The sequence below is a fragment of the Amblyomma americanum genome, chromosome 8, assembly GCF_052857255.1.
Source record: "Amblyomma americanum isolate KBUSLIRL-KWMA chromosome 8, ASM5285725v1, whole genome shotgun sequence".
In the NCBI taxonomy this organism is placed as follows: Eukaryota; Metazoa; Arthropoda; class Arachnida; order Ixodida; family Ixodidae; genus Amblyomma; species Amblyomma americanum.
The window spans coordinates 27,496,312-27,510,383 of record NC_135504.1 but is presented as its reverse complement, the minus strand read 5'-3'; the positions used below and the strand labels follow the sequence as shown (position 1 = coordinate 27,510,383).

The following is a 14,072-nucleotide window of genomic DNA, read 5'->3' as shown; positions in this document are numbered from 1 at the left end:
TTCCTTCCTTCCATCCTTCCTTCCTTCCTTCCTTCTTTCCTTCCTTCCTTCCTTCCTTTCTTCCTTCCTTTCTTCCTTCCTTCCTTCCTTCCTTTCTTTCTTTCTTTCTTTCCATCTTTCTTTCTATCTTGCTCTCTCTCTTTCTTTCTTTCTTTCGTACTTTCTTTCCTTCCTTCTGTCTTTCCTTTTTCCTCACTTTCTTGTTGACATTACGTCAGCTTAATATATAATATAAAAATCAATAATTGTTCCCATGGCCAATATGAGAGCAATAGGTCGCAGTGCAATAGCATAGTAATAGCTCACCACGGGGCCAAGCAAAATGAAATGATTTGAATACAACGTGTCACAAGCGAGGAGTCTGCTCCCAGTGCATCTGTTTCGTGTAGCTTGTAGGGCACTGCACCATTTTGCACGGAAAGGGCCGTACGAGCCCGACTCGGCATTCACAGAGACCGGGAAACGTTGCCAGCGGTGCGTAGCAACACGCTCAGCTTCCAACCTAATGCGTAAGCATGGCGCAGCACTGGCATAACGTAAACTGCTCCGTGCCAAGCGTGCCTGGCGTCAAAACGGATCGTTAATTTCCGTGGATCCCGGCGTCTAGCCCCAAGGGTCTCACTCATCTCTGCCACGGCGTCCACGCAGATCGGCGGGTTGGCACATTTTAACGGAGGTTATACTGCGGCGATTACGCGGTGGTTACATTATGCACGCAGTGGCATGATTTAGACCCTCGCAAAGTGTTTTCCACTATTAAATTCTGCTACAGATATTGAGCGTAGGTGCAAGTAGGCCGTTGGATTCTTGAAATTGCCTTAACCATGAACTGACTGCAACAACAGTGCCTTTACAAAAATTTCTTTAGTCCTTATAGACTTCTGTCTATGACGTCTGTAGACTCTCTATATACTAATCCTAGAGAACAGTCTATAGGCAATACAAATCCTAGACAGTCTATAGAAAATCTATATATTTATGGCCATACACTTTTAGCAGACTTAATTTTGTCCATAGGCAGCCTGTAGACTATTAATAGACAAAAATAACTAAAGGAAGGCAATAGAGTCTATAAGTCGTCTGTGGACTGTTTATAGTCCATTTTTATTTTATAAAGGCCGGCATGTTTTTGTAAAAGAGAAAGAATAATTTCCTATAAGAGAGTAAGTTAAACAGAAATGTCGGCCGTTTTTTGTCCTGTGGGGATTTTGCAGCGTCAAGTAGGTCGTGTGTTCAAGAGTGTCACAAACTTTAATATACCTGCTGTAAAAAATTTAAAAACGCAACTCGAACATCGAGGAGTGCGAGCCCTAATTATGAACAAGGTGCGAGAACGCGCTCTTGTAGCAACGGCGACCTTTGGCGCTACGCGAGTGTCACAGATAATCTGGTGCTTTTATCAATCCTCCGGCAGCTTCCCCACCCCGTTTAGTGACTTTCCGGTGTTACATTTGGCCACAGGACATTAAATTAGCTTTTTTGCACCCTGTAAAACCACTTCAGGACATGGCGATATGGTTATTTTAACACTGATGCCAAGGAAGAGCGAAACATGTGATCTGCCAGCAGGTGTCACCACTTTCGGCAGCCATATCTAGATGGGTGTGTCTTAAAACGCGATGCTACAAAAATAAAGTTAACCAGATAGACAACACAAGTACAGTGTGTTGTAAATATTTGGAAACAATTGAAGAACACATACTCGAATATGATTATATCTATTCGGATGTCGATGCAGGCGCAGTAACTCTTCCTGGGGCCCTGCGACTTAGAGATAGAAGTGGTCATGTGCATGAATCTGCGGCGGAAAATTAGCACAAAACGAGGTTTGAAGACTCATGGCTAAAAATCATAGAGGTGACATAAGTTTGTGAGTGTAGGAATAAAATGCAGTTTAAGAAAATGGCAAGTTTATAGGACGATTTAGATACCTTTAAAGAAATTTAACAAACGAATTTCGAACATGGGGGTACCTGCCGCCATCCCGTTTCAAAGGGCGCGCGTCTATATTCCGTCCAATCATTATTCCGTAAATCTTTCACATACCATAAGATGGCAGTTTAAATTGTCAGGTGACTCTTTAAAGATGCACATTAAACGAGCTAAAGTTAAATGTAGTAGCAATTTTTAGTACAGTAAATAGCATATCCATATCGACTGTCCTAGCTCATTATTCTTACACAGCACACATTTGGTGCCGCACAACGCCAGTGACCGTAATATTTGCCGCACTACCAGCCAGGAAGTTTCTACCAACTGAAAATTTGTTGCTGGTTTTCTATTAATTGTTTGCGACACTCACCTTTGAAAAGGTAAGGCAAATCACTTTGCTACTTGAAAGAGTTTTTCAGCGCGTATCTTGAAGCATAAAGAGCAATGTGTGTATATGAAAGACATTTAGTAAAGTCAATAAATCTAGGTTAGTTGGACGGGCCCTCATTCCAGGAGCCCATTGACATTCGCCGCCGCTCTTATCCGATTCATCAACCAAAGCTGGTCTTTCTAATGTGAGCTGGAAAGCGCCGCCTCCCGGTCCTCACTTGTTGGGTCATTGATTCACGCAATATCTGAATTTTTGCTAGCATGCCCATACCACGTAGTATTGGTTAGCGACTTCGCCACAGAAGCCGCAATGCGGATCACATGAATTGGAGAACATGTAGCTGAGTTTGACTACGCTGATATAAGTATTTGACATAAGAGCAGTGTTTAAAAAACAAGAAAACGGCTCTGAAAATAACCTCACTGACGTTGTCAGAGGCCGCCGGCTAAGTCATGGTATGCAGCCATAAATTGTTACGTTTGACGTCATTATTCAGCTTTCGTTGTGTTGAGAGAACTAACCATTTATTTTATTTAGAGTCACTTGGGTAAAACGGACAACGTCTCCAGATGTGATCAAATGGAATATTTTTGCCACCCGAGACACAAGGACCGCCCATGCATTGCGATTACAGCGCCTTTAAGCTGCTGTCTGTTCGGGCTACGGCCAACGATGATTTCTGTTATTTTGTTTTCTTGCTTTCTGATTACTGCCTGTTACCTATACAGTCCTTTTCCTTGAATGGTGCCTCAACCCTCTGATGTAATTTTACGAGACAATGAGCGAATTCTTACCAGCGTTCTGAAAAATGAAACAGTGAACTTTTCGCCAACAATAGAGTTGTATGATTGCCCAGTCACGGCACAACCCTGTCGCAGCTGAGACAAAGAGGGGTACAAGACAAATGGTGGGCAGCAAGGCTTTCACCGTGCCCTGATTGTTGCATGAGCCCATTTTTAGTGCGTCTTGCCTTCTTCTGAAAGCCAGTCACGGAAAGGGGACCTCACCTCACGCTGCGTGCACCTCGGACGCTAGGCCCCCGTCTGGACCGACCGCTCAGCTAGCATTCCGGACTCGTAGAGACCATTGTTGCAGCACCGCCGTCCTGTTGGCCCGAAAGGAAAAGAATGTGTCATGAGGTGGGCAAGGGCAATATAAACGATAAAACGATGCTTCGGTGCAAATACATATTTGCTTGCACCTTATCGATCTGACACTAAAAGCTGCGCTCAATTTGTTTTCCTTCGCCAAACAGAACCTTCTATGTACAGTGCATAAGTTTTCTTATATGACTTGCTGCACTGCCTGTAAACATCTACAGAGGCCACAGTCGTTTTTCTTTGTTTGTTCGCAAGTACACAAGCAGAGACGAGTGGCTACGTGGGCTGGTTGGCATGACGTCACGTTTAGTTTTGTCCTTTGGTGCGGAAGCACTACTTGACTAGAAACCCTGAAAACCCGATGGGTATCTGAAGCCTTGACCTTTGACCTTTGAGATGCAATGACTTGAATACGGTGTCGTTAGGGGAAGGTCAAGTGTAAGAAAGATTAAAAGAAATTGTCTTGAAGATGTGGCAGCTACTGTATGGTCATGTACATGACAATGTGTTATGCGAATTCGAAACAGGATGTAAGGCACTATTTAGGCAATATTCAAGCTAATTCTAAACCAACTGGATGGCCTTAGCTGCCTATGTGCCATTAAACCAACGCTGACAGACGACAAAAATTAAACCAATTACTTTCGAACGTCATACTCAGTTTAATGACGTTAACACTGTCATTTTTGTTTCTGACGTTAGCCAAATTCTTTATAAGATGCCCGTGTAGGTAACGGGATCATTTTCTTGCTAGTGCGCGCGTGTGTTGTGTTCTTCTTCCAACGTCCTGCTTTTGTCGCCCCATACCTCCCGGTGACACGTGCAGAGGCCCGGGACAACAAGAGATGTGGCCGCAACTCGTTGCGCATCTAAACACAGAGCATCGCAAGTCATAATTAATTAATTAATAATAATTAATAATAAAAATACTGAGATTTTAAGCATAATAGCTCTGGCGGTCACGCGAGAGATTACCAGTCACGATGGGGAAAAGAACGAGTAATTTGAAATAGAAGCACAGTTTACTCTCAGAACAAAAACTCTTCTCGTATGTTGGAGTTAAAATATGTCTTTTTATAAATACAACAATTTCTGCCCTACGAAAACGATTTCTTTTTTCTTTGCCAACTCCTGTGGTCGCGACAAAGAGCAACTCTCCAGTTATTTTAAGAATTTATGAGAGAATGTCAGAATTTTATACAAAGACAAACGAGAGGAAATTCTGTCCTGGCAGAACACACGCCACAAACGCTTGCAAAATTTCTAAACTAAATTAATTAATCAATAATTAATTAATGAACATGCATTCTGGCTGTATTTCGCTTTTCTTGACTCTCATACAACGGTACTGTTCCCAAAGCGGATTGTCCTCGTAAATTGCACCGCTGCCACTGGGGACCAGCCTTGTGCGTCGACCTTTGGCCGGGGAATAGCACAGATGGCCGAAACACGTTCGCATCGTGGCACCGCGCGTTGGCGTGACTTGCAGCCGCTGCTTGTCGAAAGCAGTCGAGCGAGCAGCCTCCGCACAAAACAGGAGAAACATCGGGACGTCTTTGACACGAGTCTGCTCGGAACGTGCGCGTCAGCTGCAGCTACCGTGATGTGAGTGGGGGAAAACCTCAGCAGCGCACCCTGACCAGGGGTTGCGAAAGGCGAGGCCATTTGTAATACCGGGCAGCAAACGGTGGAGCACTGCAGAGAAATGCGAGAAACGTCCTCCTCGCCAGAAAAGAAAAAGGGAGATGAGACTCTCCGCAAGTATCTTCGGCACTTTTTCTGCCTACTTTTTAGCGCGGTGGTGTTTGTCGAAGGAGTCGTACATGCGTGTATGTCACGGGAACAAAACAGGTTCCTTCGGGGCGACAAAATTTATTTTCGGCCAAGTTGAGACTCACGACGTAACCCACGTGTCATAATCGGCTACTACCTTACGCGGTGCTATAGCGTCCGCACCCGCGCGTCGTAACAGAGCTCATCAGGCACGTGAGAGCGATTACAACTGCACTGAGAAAATGCGTGGTTACGTTTTGTCTTTTGTTTGAAGTGCAGCAACATCGCTAAAGGTCACGTCAGCATGCTTGTTGCCCCTGACCGTATTATTGATTACGAAAGCGGGGGGGGGGGGGGGGGGGGGGGGGCGTCCTTTTATGTTTTAACATTGGAGATCGAACGTAGCGTAAATTTCTGAATCGTCTTTCGATGTGACGTAGAGATAGGTCGCGCAGAAATGAGCGGCCTATCACGGTATCTCTGGTGCACCGTAAAGCTACTTGACTGGTGCAAGCTCAACACCAACAACTTAATCGCCACGACACCCATCGTCAGCTTTGTCGGTGCCAGGTAAAGCGGTACAAAGAGAAGAAACAACGTGCATTGCGGTGGACTGGCAAAATGTTTAGTTTAATGCATCGGCCTTTTTTTTTTACACAGCTCGAGACCAACGGCTGCCTGCGCATGGTTGCCATAAGAAGCGTACTCAAGGCAGCGCTCAGTTCTGAAAAGGCGTAATTTTTCGCTTGATTTCAACAATATTTCAACAATATCGCAAAGATTTGTGTAATGGGAACCAATCAAAAGTGGACAGAAATTATGACTCTGAATTAGTTTATACGGGGTGACAGGTGAATGATGTGCGAGAATTTTTTTTGCATGCTGCAAAAATGTTTGATCGACAAGTTTTATGTGAAGAGGACGAAAATATAGAAGCGAACTATTAACGATAATGTCAGCCACTATAAACACTTGCGCGAACGAACTGTAGTTTACTGCACACATCTTTTCGGCTCTCCCAGCAATAGTCGTATTCGGAAATTGAAGTGGTTTTTCCGTCATCTGTTCTCGAGACCCACTTGCCTCGTGTTTGTCACCGTGTTGTCCTGTATTAAGGCGTAGGCCTTTCTTGGCTCATGAGTGGCGTGGACGGAAGATGTCCGCACGAACTGTGAATCATAGGTTGTATGGTAAATAAAACAAAAATGTAAAGTCGATTAAGCAACAGTTGTTAAGCAACATGTATCTAATAAAATTCTAAAACAGGAATAAAAAAAGCAATAAGGAAAATAAATCAAAGTAAAAAAAAATAAAAACAACCAATAAATTAAAATTAAAAATCAAACAAAAAAATAGAGAGAAAAGAAAAAATACAGGAAATGAAAAAAATAAAAATTATGGGTAGAAAGAGAGGACAGGAAAAGGCTTTCGCATTGGCGCTCATAAGCAGACTTAAGTGCAATCCTGTAATTTTTAAACCTGTTTTCTTTCCCTAGGCTGAAGGGAGTATTTCGTAACGCGGGAATTATGAATACAAGTCAGGCACACGGGTGAGATTCCTCGACACGGATCCAATATGCAGCCGGATATTGGATCGAGTGTCGTGTTATTTCGGATCCTCTTTTTCCGCCGAGACAGGTGCGCCCTCTTGCTATTTTTCGCACTGCGGTGGCTTGGGCTCCGTGTTATGAGCTGCTTCACTCGACAGACCGTACGCGTAACACGAGAGCTGCACTGTTGGGGATTGGCAATGTCTCGCTTCTGGAGCTCGGAATGCGAAGGACGGTGCGTTCAGCATAGCCTGGAAGTTGTGGTGCTGCTTGACATTCGACGTCATATGCCAACTAGCTGGACAAAACACACAATATTTTTCGTCGTCGCGTCACGAATGCGTGACCAATAAGTCAAATTCTGTGCTGCAGTATGGCAAGTATTTATTTCTTTATCAGCAAAAGTTGCCACTGTATTTGTCGCATAAAATCGACGCCTCTCCAATACAAGCTAACCTAATCTCAGCAAACTTGATCAAACCATATTGAATCTATTACATATCAAAGGAATCTTCCTCTGCTGTTAAATTCGTGCCCTGTAAGAGCTCTAATTTTGTAGTCCCTTGCTGAAGCGAGCATATAGCGGTGTATAAAGAGGGGAAGATGCTAGTGCATTTGTAGGGCCGTATGTGTGGCGGTATCCGTCACATGAACGGTTGAGGTTTGCTCACCATCGCCAATCCAGCTGAACCTTTTCTATCTCAAAAGGTCAGGACGTGAGTGCTCATAGCAAATGGAATACAATTATGGTATTGCAAGAAAACTACGCCTAGTTTTGTTAAATTAGCAGCAAAGAACATTTTTAAGGATGACTTGTCGTTTTGTACATGTAAATATGCAAAGATTTATAGCGAAAGAATGCCGAGAAACAAACAATCTTGTCGCTCTCACATATGAGCACATGCATGCTCGATTTCGTTCTTTAGTGTGAAATTTCTTGCGGGGTTTCCTGTTGTAAGGCAGACTGCCTAACCCTTCAGCACCATAGATAAGACAGGTGCTAGTCAGGCATTGCGCAATTCGCTTGCTGGTTGATGTGCCCTTTTGTGTACAAGAGAAATAAATGATATAGGCCCAAACTCACAATTCCTCGATCAAGCATGGTAGTAACAATTAGAGAAACATCTTGTTCGGCAAGTTCCCGGGGGCGAATGTGGCAATCCTGAAAACCTATAAACGGCAAGAATCTGAAAAGTGATGAGCTGTGTAGTTTCACATTACAATAGTGCCGACATTGTTATACGATCCCTTCTGTAAATGCGACTTCACAATCTCCCAGGGAGCGATAAGGTAATGGAAAACTCATTCAGGAAGGTGGCCGTTTTTTATATTGCATTTTTGACATAGCTGGAGGCGTACAAAGTAGAAACAGCGTTGCGTCCAAAGTCATTCAGATTGAATATTCATCATTGGGTACTCATTGGAGAAAAACTTTATCTATTTAAAAATAATTTATTGCTATAATCTCTAAAAAGCGACTTTATTTGGGTGCAGCACAGAACTAAAAGCACGCCACGTGCACATTGTGAAATGCCGGGAAAAGGCGAAAAAAGGCAAGAGAAATTACTCAGGTAAGATTTAATATTTTCGTGAAATACTACGAACAGAACAAAATGCGAAGTTTGAATGCTGGGGAAAATACACAAGGCTTACACGAAGGCCAAACGTAACAGAAAGCTACCTCAAATGCTTTATTTTTCGTAAATTTGTTTTTGTCGTTCACTGTTCACAGGAAGAGTGAATTCATAAAACTCTTGTTACATGTCCAATGGGCTGCTAATGTTGATCATTAGGCTGTCCTTAAGCGGAAGAAAAAATATAAGAGCAGAGGAGAAAATTTTAGCAAAGATCAAAGCATATTTCGCCGATCTAGTGACTGCCTTGTTCTGAAGAGTGCCCTAACTTAAGCCCCATAAAAGTTAGAAGAAAAAAAAAGCTTTCGATCGTATAGAAGAGAGGCTTGCGTATCAATCCTTTTTCACTACGTCAATGAGCTGAATTCTCAGTGGACTGAGCATTTCGAGTTAAAGAGGAAACGATGTTGAACATGAACATATATGCACTTTATCTCATAAAATAATTTTATGCTTTTTTTTTATTCGGTGTACATCACTTGCCTGGCTGCACTTTTCCGGAATTCAGATGGTATGTCAATGTGAGGAGGAATAAAAAAAACGAAAAGAAGAGAAAAACATTTATGAAATATCCGGTGCGATCTTTCTTTTTAAGCTCAGTTGCTCTTTACGACCAAAGCCTGTAAAACAGAGCCCCTTTCGTATTAGTCCTAATTTCGGGACCGGCGAGCCTTGCTCTTTATGAGAGCTGTGTCGAGCAAAGGCCACAGCGGCATCGAGATGCAACGACAGATTTTATGGGTTGTTTCCGTGGTCCGTTATAGTGGCACGGGCAGGGAAACTTTATTTTTGTAGGTCACCGTATGCCAGGTGAAATGCGTACTGAAAAAAAAGAAACTATAAACACTCTTATCATATTCTCGATTGAGGCAGGGTGACCACAAAAGAAGACGGGGCAAAAATGGAGGTTGAATTGAACAGCTGTGGTAGACAACCCTGATTTCGCTCCTTTCAGATAAAGTTGGAAGTTGTTCGAATGCATTATTACTAACAGAAGGACTGACAAACAAAAGAAAAGAAGACGCTTACGAATGTTCAGCGTAACATGTTTTTGTACGCACGAACTTGTAAGCGTTCTAGCTTGAGAGAGGCGTTCAAGGCAATGGTTAGTGTCCCCAAGAGAGAAACAGACAGAAGGACAGACACGTCAGGCGAATCCCAACGCTTCCTTCTATCTGCCCGAGTGGGCTGATCGAAGTATAAGGGAGAAACTCTGCTGCTCTCAGATACGCTTGGAGATGTGGTCTGCTTGATAAAAACCGTGCAGTGCGGTGGGATATCGGTGCCGCATCATCCAGTCTAAAGCTGGATTGGCAAAGCAGGCAACGGGTGCGAACTGTCCAGGACTGACCGGCGTCACAATTGTCGCGTTGTTTGCTATTGCACTTCTTTGGCACTCGTACCATTCTCGAACAGCTGTTGTGTGTTATCTCGGTATTAACATGCACAGATAGCACGAACTAATCGCGAACCGGATTTGAAAAGGCTGTTCGCGAGTGCGTGCCAATTTTCTCATCAGCCGAGTCCGGCATCGTGGGACAGTCGTGATAGGGTTGTAATCAACAGCGAAGGCTCTGTATGCTTATGTGCGGCGACTAAGATTGCGTTAGCATGTGGTGAAGTGACAGATGTGTGCCTAGTGGTAATTCATTCTTTAAAGGGACACAGGAGAATTCTATATATTCATTTTTCTCAGAGAATACTCATTCTTGTGGCCTTTCCTGCATGTGTTAACGTTTGTAGAGCAGGAAAAAAAAAGCATTCATGGCTGAAAAATTTGAATTTCAAAAAATTCCTGCCACTCAAGTCAAACTCGCTTCGTACACAGCGAGGACTGCTTTCAGTCAATTCGTAGTGAATGGTGGTGCCGCATAGCCTCCGTGATTCGCGCGAAAATTCCGGCGTCGACGCGCACAGCTTAGTTCCTAAATCGACCGATGGTGGCGACACCTGAATTTCTATATCTGGCTTATTCTGGCTTACAAAGGCTCCAACTTCGGAGATTGTCTTTTTTGTCGTTGGAATACCGTAGGCTATCGGCACAGGTCGATTTCAGTTCGTTCTCAGTGTTCCTTTAAGTGGATAAAATTGCGCAACAAAGGCAGGGACATAAGAGAGACGCACTCTGTCATGCTGACTGAGACAACGTGGCAGTCCTGTGGGAAGTCCTCACGTTCGTGTCGTCTTTACGCAGTTTTTTTCCCATATCAGGCGCGAAACGCGGCCTCTGACTGGCTGGCACCAACTGTGAAGAAGCACAGCACGGGCTCGCGTACTGGTCACGGATCAGTCAAAATAGGGAACAACGCGATAGACGGGGACACAGAAATTACGGCCCGCTCTCGGCCGCTGCGGGCTTTTACGAGTTTGGCCTCTGATTGGCTGCTTCCTCCACTATCCTCCGCAGCGCTGCACGGTACTAGAGTGAGACGGAGTAGAGACGCACTGTAGCGGCGCCGATGCGAAATAGACACTCGGCGAGCAGCCGCATCTATATACATCAGGTCGCAATGTGCCGAACGAGGGGTCCGTGAGGCACACCGTTACGAAAGCAAGCAAGACGCGAAGTAAAATAGTAACAAAATAGATATATTACCGAGCATGGCGCACCGTAGGAGAGCAACGAGATAACGGTCGAACGATTCAACAGAGAGGCTCACAGGGAAATGGGGTTGGGGGAGAGGGCCGAAGAGTGTGTTTTGCAGTGTTTCAGGAGTCCGGCGAATGTCATTCGTTCTGTGTACGAGCTAGTAGGCAAAGAAATATTGAGTGCAACGTGCTCTGCCGACGCTGCTGCTGCACCGGTGGGCCGTGGTCCACTCGCGATCCCAATGGCGCATCTAAGTGTCGCCGCTGCAGAAGCGAAGCTAGGGAGCACAAATTCAGCGTGCGTATTGCCGTAGGTTGCGACAAACAAACACACGCGCGATGCAAGGGATGGGGCAAAGGAAACAGCTCTCCTCCTAGAGTTTTTTTGCTTTTTTTGTTTCTGTAGACAGTCATGTAGCATGCGCTGGCAAGATTAATGTCGCAGGTTCGATGCCCTGTCACCAATGCCCAAGAGGGTACAAGCTTTAAGTAACCTTCGAAAGGAATTTAGCTCCGGCCTACACGTAAATCCTCTGTGCATGGATTTATAGGTGTTGGGCGTAACAAATAGCGATAATACAGCTTTGCATGTAAAACTATAAAATTCGTTGATCCTTTTAATTTTCTACACCGTGGGCTACAGCTGACTGATTCATTCCAGCGTTCACAAATAAACGTGCGATGCTGGTAGTGAAGGGCTCCGGAAATTTCGACCACCTGAAGTTCTTTAACGTGCACTGACATCGCACAGCGCACGGGCCTCTTTAAATTCGCCTGCATCGAAATTTGACCGCCGCGGCAGGGGTCGAACCCGAGATGCGGCAGGCAAATGGAGGACAAACGCTCTAGAGATACTGCTAGGAAACGTGCCGTAAAAAGAAACAAGACACTCAAGTTCGTGCCAACACAATTCTCGTTAACCCTCAATCAATCAATCAATGAATCAATCAATCAATCAATCCTTAAATCCTACATTGCTATTTAAACCTTCCAAAAGAAAAACAAACAGTGGTCAAACATTCATGTGAGAGAGCCTGCGTAACAACTGCAAGAGCAGAATATGAAACAGCCAGCGCTGACCATTCGCATTACCAGGGCTGTGCTGGCCATAATTATTTTTGGGGGGATGGGGAGGTATGATAAGGCCGCTAAAATGAGACGTTCCTTATCATATCGTTTGTGTTCGCCTTTTGGCGGCACTCCTTTTTTTTCTCTTGTAACGCCTCTGATTAGTGTTTTCTAACCAGTAGATATTTACATCACCACGTTGAATAACCGCAGGTACACCAGCACAGCACGTTTTTACTGGCACAGAGCATAAGCCAGAGCTCGAGCGATGCAGCGCTGTGGAGGCAACTGGTTCCTAACCAGGTTTCGTGCCCGCTGGTCGTTTAGGGGTCCTGCGGAATAATCTAGCCGGCCGCCGCCAAGCCGAGACTAGATGAGCATGCCTTCGCTGCCTAGTCAGGTAACTCCGCATACCGACCCTTCCTCGGGTCTCAGTCATGCCCACGGGATAATAATATCCCCCATCCTCCTTCCCCAGGCGCCGTTAAGCGAGGTGAGAGCAAAATGCGCTCTTCTCTCGCGCACGACCAGAACTGGGTCGCACCGGGCAGAACTTTGATACAAAATCAATCTGTCTCCAAGGCAAAATGTTGTGACCAACTCGGATTAGTTTCATCATTAGCTAACCCCCCTCCCCCCTGATGCATACGCGGGGCGCTCGGTGCTCCCGTGGTTTCAAGACGAGAAGTTTGGACGTGTAAGTGGCAACGCGGTAATGGTGCTGCGAACGGTGCAGTGGCAATGAGGGAGTATTCGGAAACCGTGGGATACTTCGATATAAACAGCGTTCCGAGTAATGCGGTAGCTTTTATTAGAACGAAGATTTGTTGTAAATGTACCTTGGTTATTAAGCCGCCGCAGTGGCCGAGTGGTTATGGCGCTCGGCTGCTGGCCCGAAAGACGCGGGTTCGATCCCGGCCGCGGCGGTCGAATTTCGATAGAGGCGAAATTCTAGAGGCCCGTGTGCTGTGCGATGTCAGTGCACGCTAAAGAACCCCGGTGGTAGAAATTTTCCGGAGCCCTTCACTACCGCTTCCCTCATACCTCGTGTCGCTTTGGGACGTCAAAACCCCCTAAACTAAACTACTAAACTTGGTTACTGATGGTGGCGGTACTTTTTGAACGCAGTATCCTCCTGTAGAGTAACGAGTATTCTGAAGACAGCCTCAGTTCTGCAGGAGCAATTGAGGGGACTGTGCGGATATTAATAGGCTCGAAGAAGGTCGTTTCGCTGTCGCGGTGGCTGAGTGGTTATGGCGCTCGGCTGCTGGCCCGAAAGACGCGGGTTCGATCCTGGCCGCGGCGGTCTAATTTCGATGGAGGCGAAATTCTAGAGGCTCGTCTACTGTGCGATGTCATTTCACGTTAAAGAACCCCAAGTGGTCGAAATTTCTGAAGCCCTTCACTACGGCGTCTCTCATAGCCTGAGTCGCTTTGGGACGTTAAACCCTCATAAACCATAAAGCATAAATAATAATAATAATAATAATAATAATAATAATAATAATAATAATAATAATAATAATAATAATAATAATAATAATAATAATTGGTTTTGGGGGGAAAGGAAATGGCGCAGTATCTGTCTCATATATCGTTGGACACCTGAACCGCGCCGTAAGGGAAGGGATAAAGGAGGAAGTGAAAGAGAAAGAGGTGCCGTAGTGGAGGGCTCCGGAATGATTTTGACCACCTGGGGATCTTTAACGTGCACTGACATCGCACAGCACACGGGCGCCTTAGCGTTTTTCCTCCATAAAAACGCAGCCGCCGCGGTCGGGTTCGAACAAAAGCATAAACCGAAGAAGGTCGTTTCCGCCTAAAGCGCTCAACTAATTCGGCCTTGACATGACTTGTCTTCGGATTAGATGTTTCGGTACGAAGTTTGGGAGGTATGGCGTTTTTGTTCGTAGGTGCAAGGCTCGGAATAGCGTGCATTTTTCCCCAGCTTGGAGGACTTGTGAAGCTGTGCAGCTTCGACTCGACACGACACAGCTGTGATACGACACAGCTGCGCTTTCAAGGATGTGATAGC

General features: G+C 45.2%; 1 protein-coding gene across 1 annotated transcript in view; it reads right to left on the bottom strand.

The window, feature by feature from the left end:
* The window catches only part of LOC144100168 (GTP-binding protein Di-Ras2), a 141,625-nt gene that overhangs the window by 52,407 nt on the left and 75,146 nt on the right, over positions 1-14,072 (bottom strand). Inside the window, exon 2 of the mRNA XM_077633191.1 lies at positions 3,331-3,428. The gene's annotated coding sequence lies outside the window, so the exon portion shown is untranslated. The remainder of the gene's footprint in view (positions 1-3,330; positions 3,429-14,072) is intronic.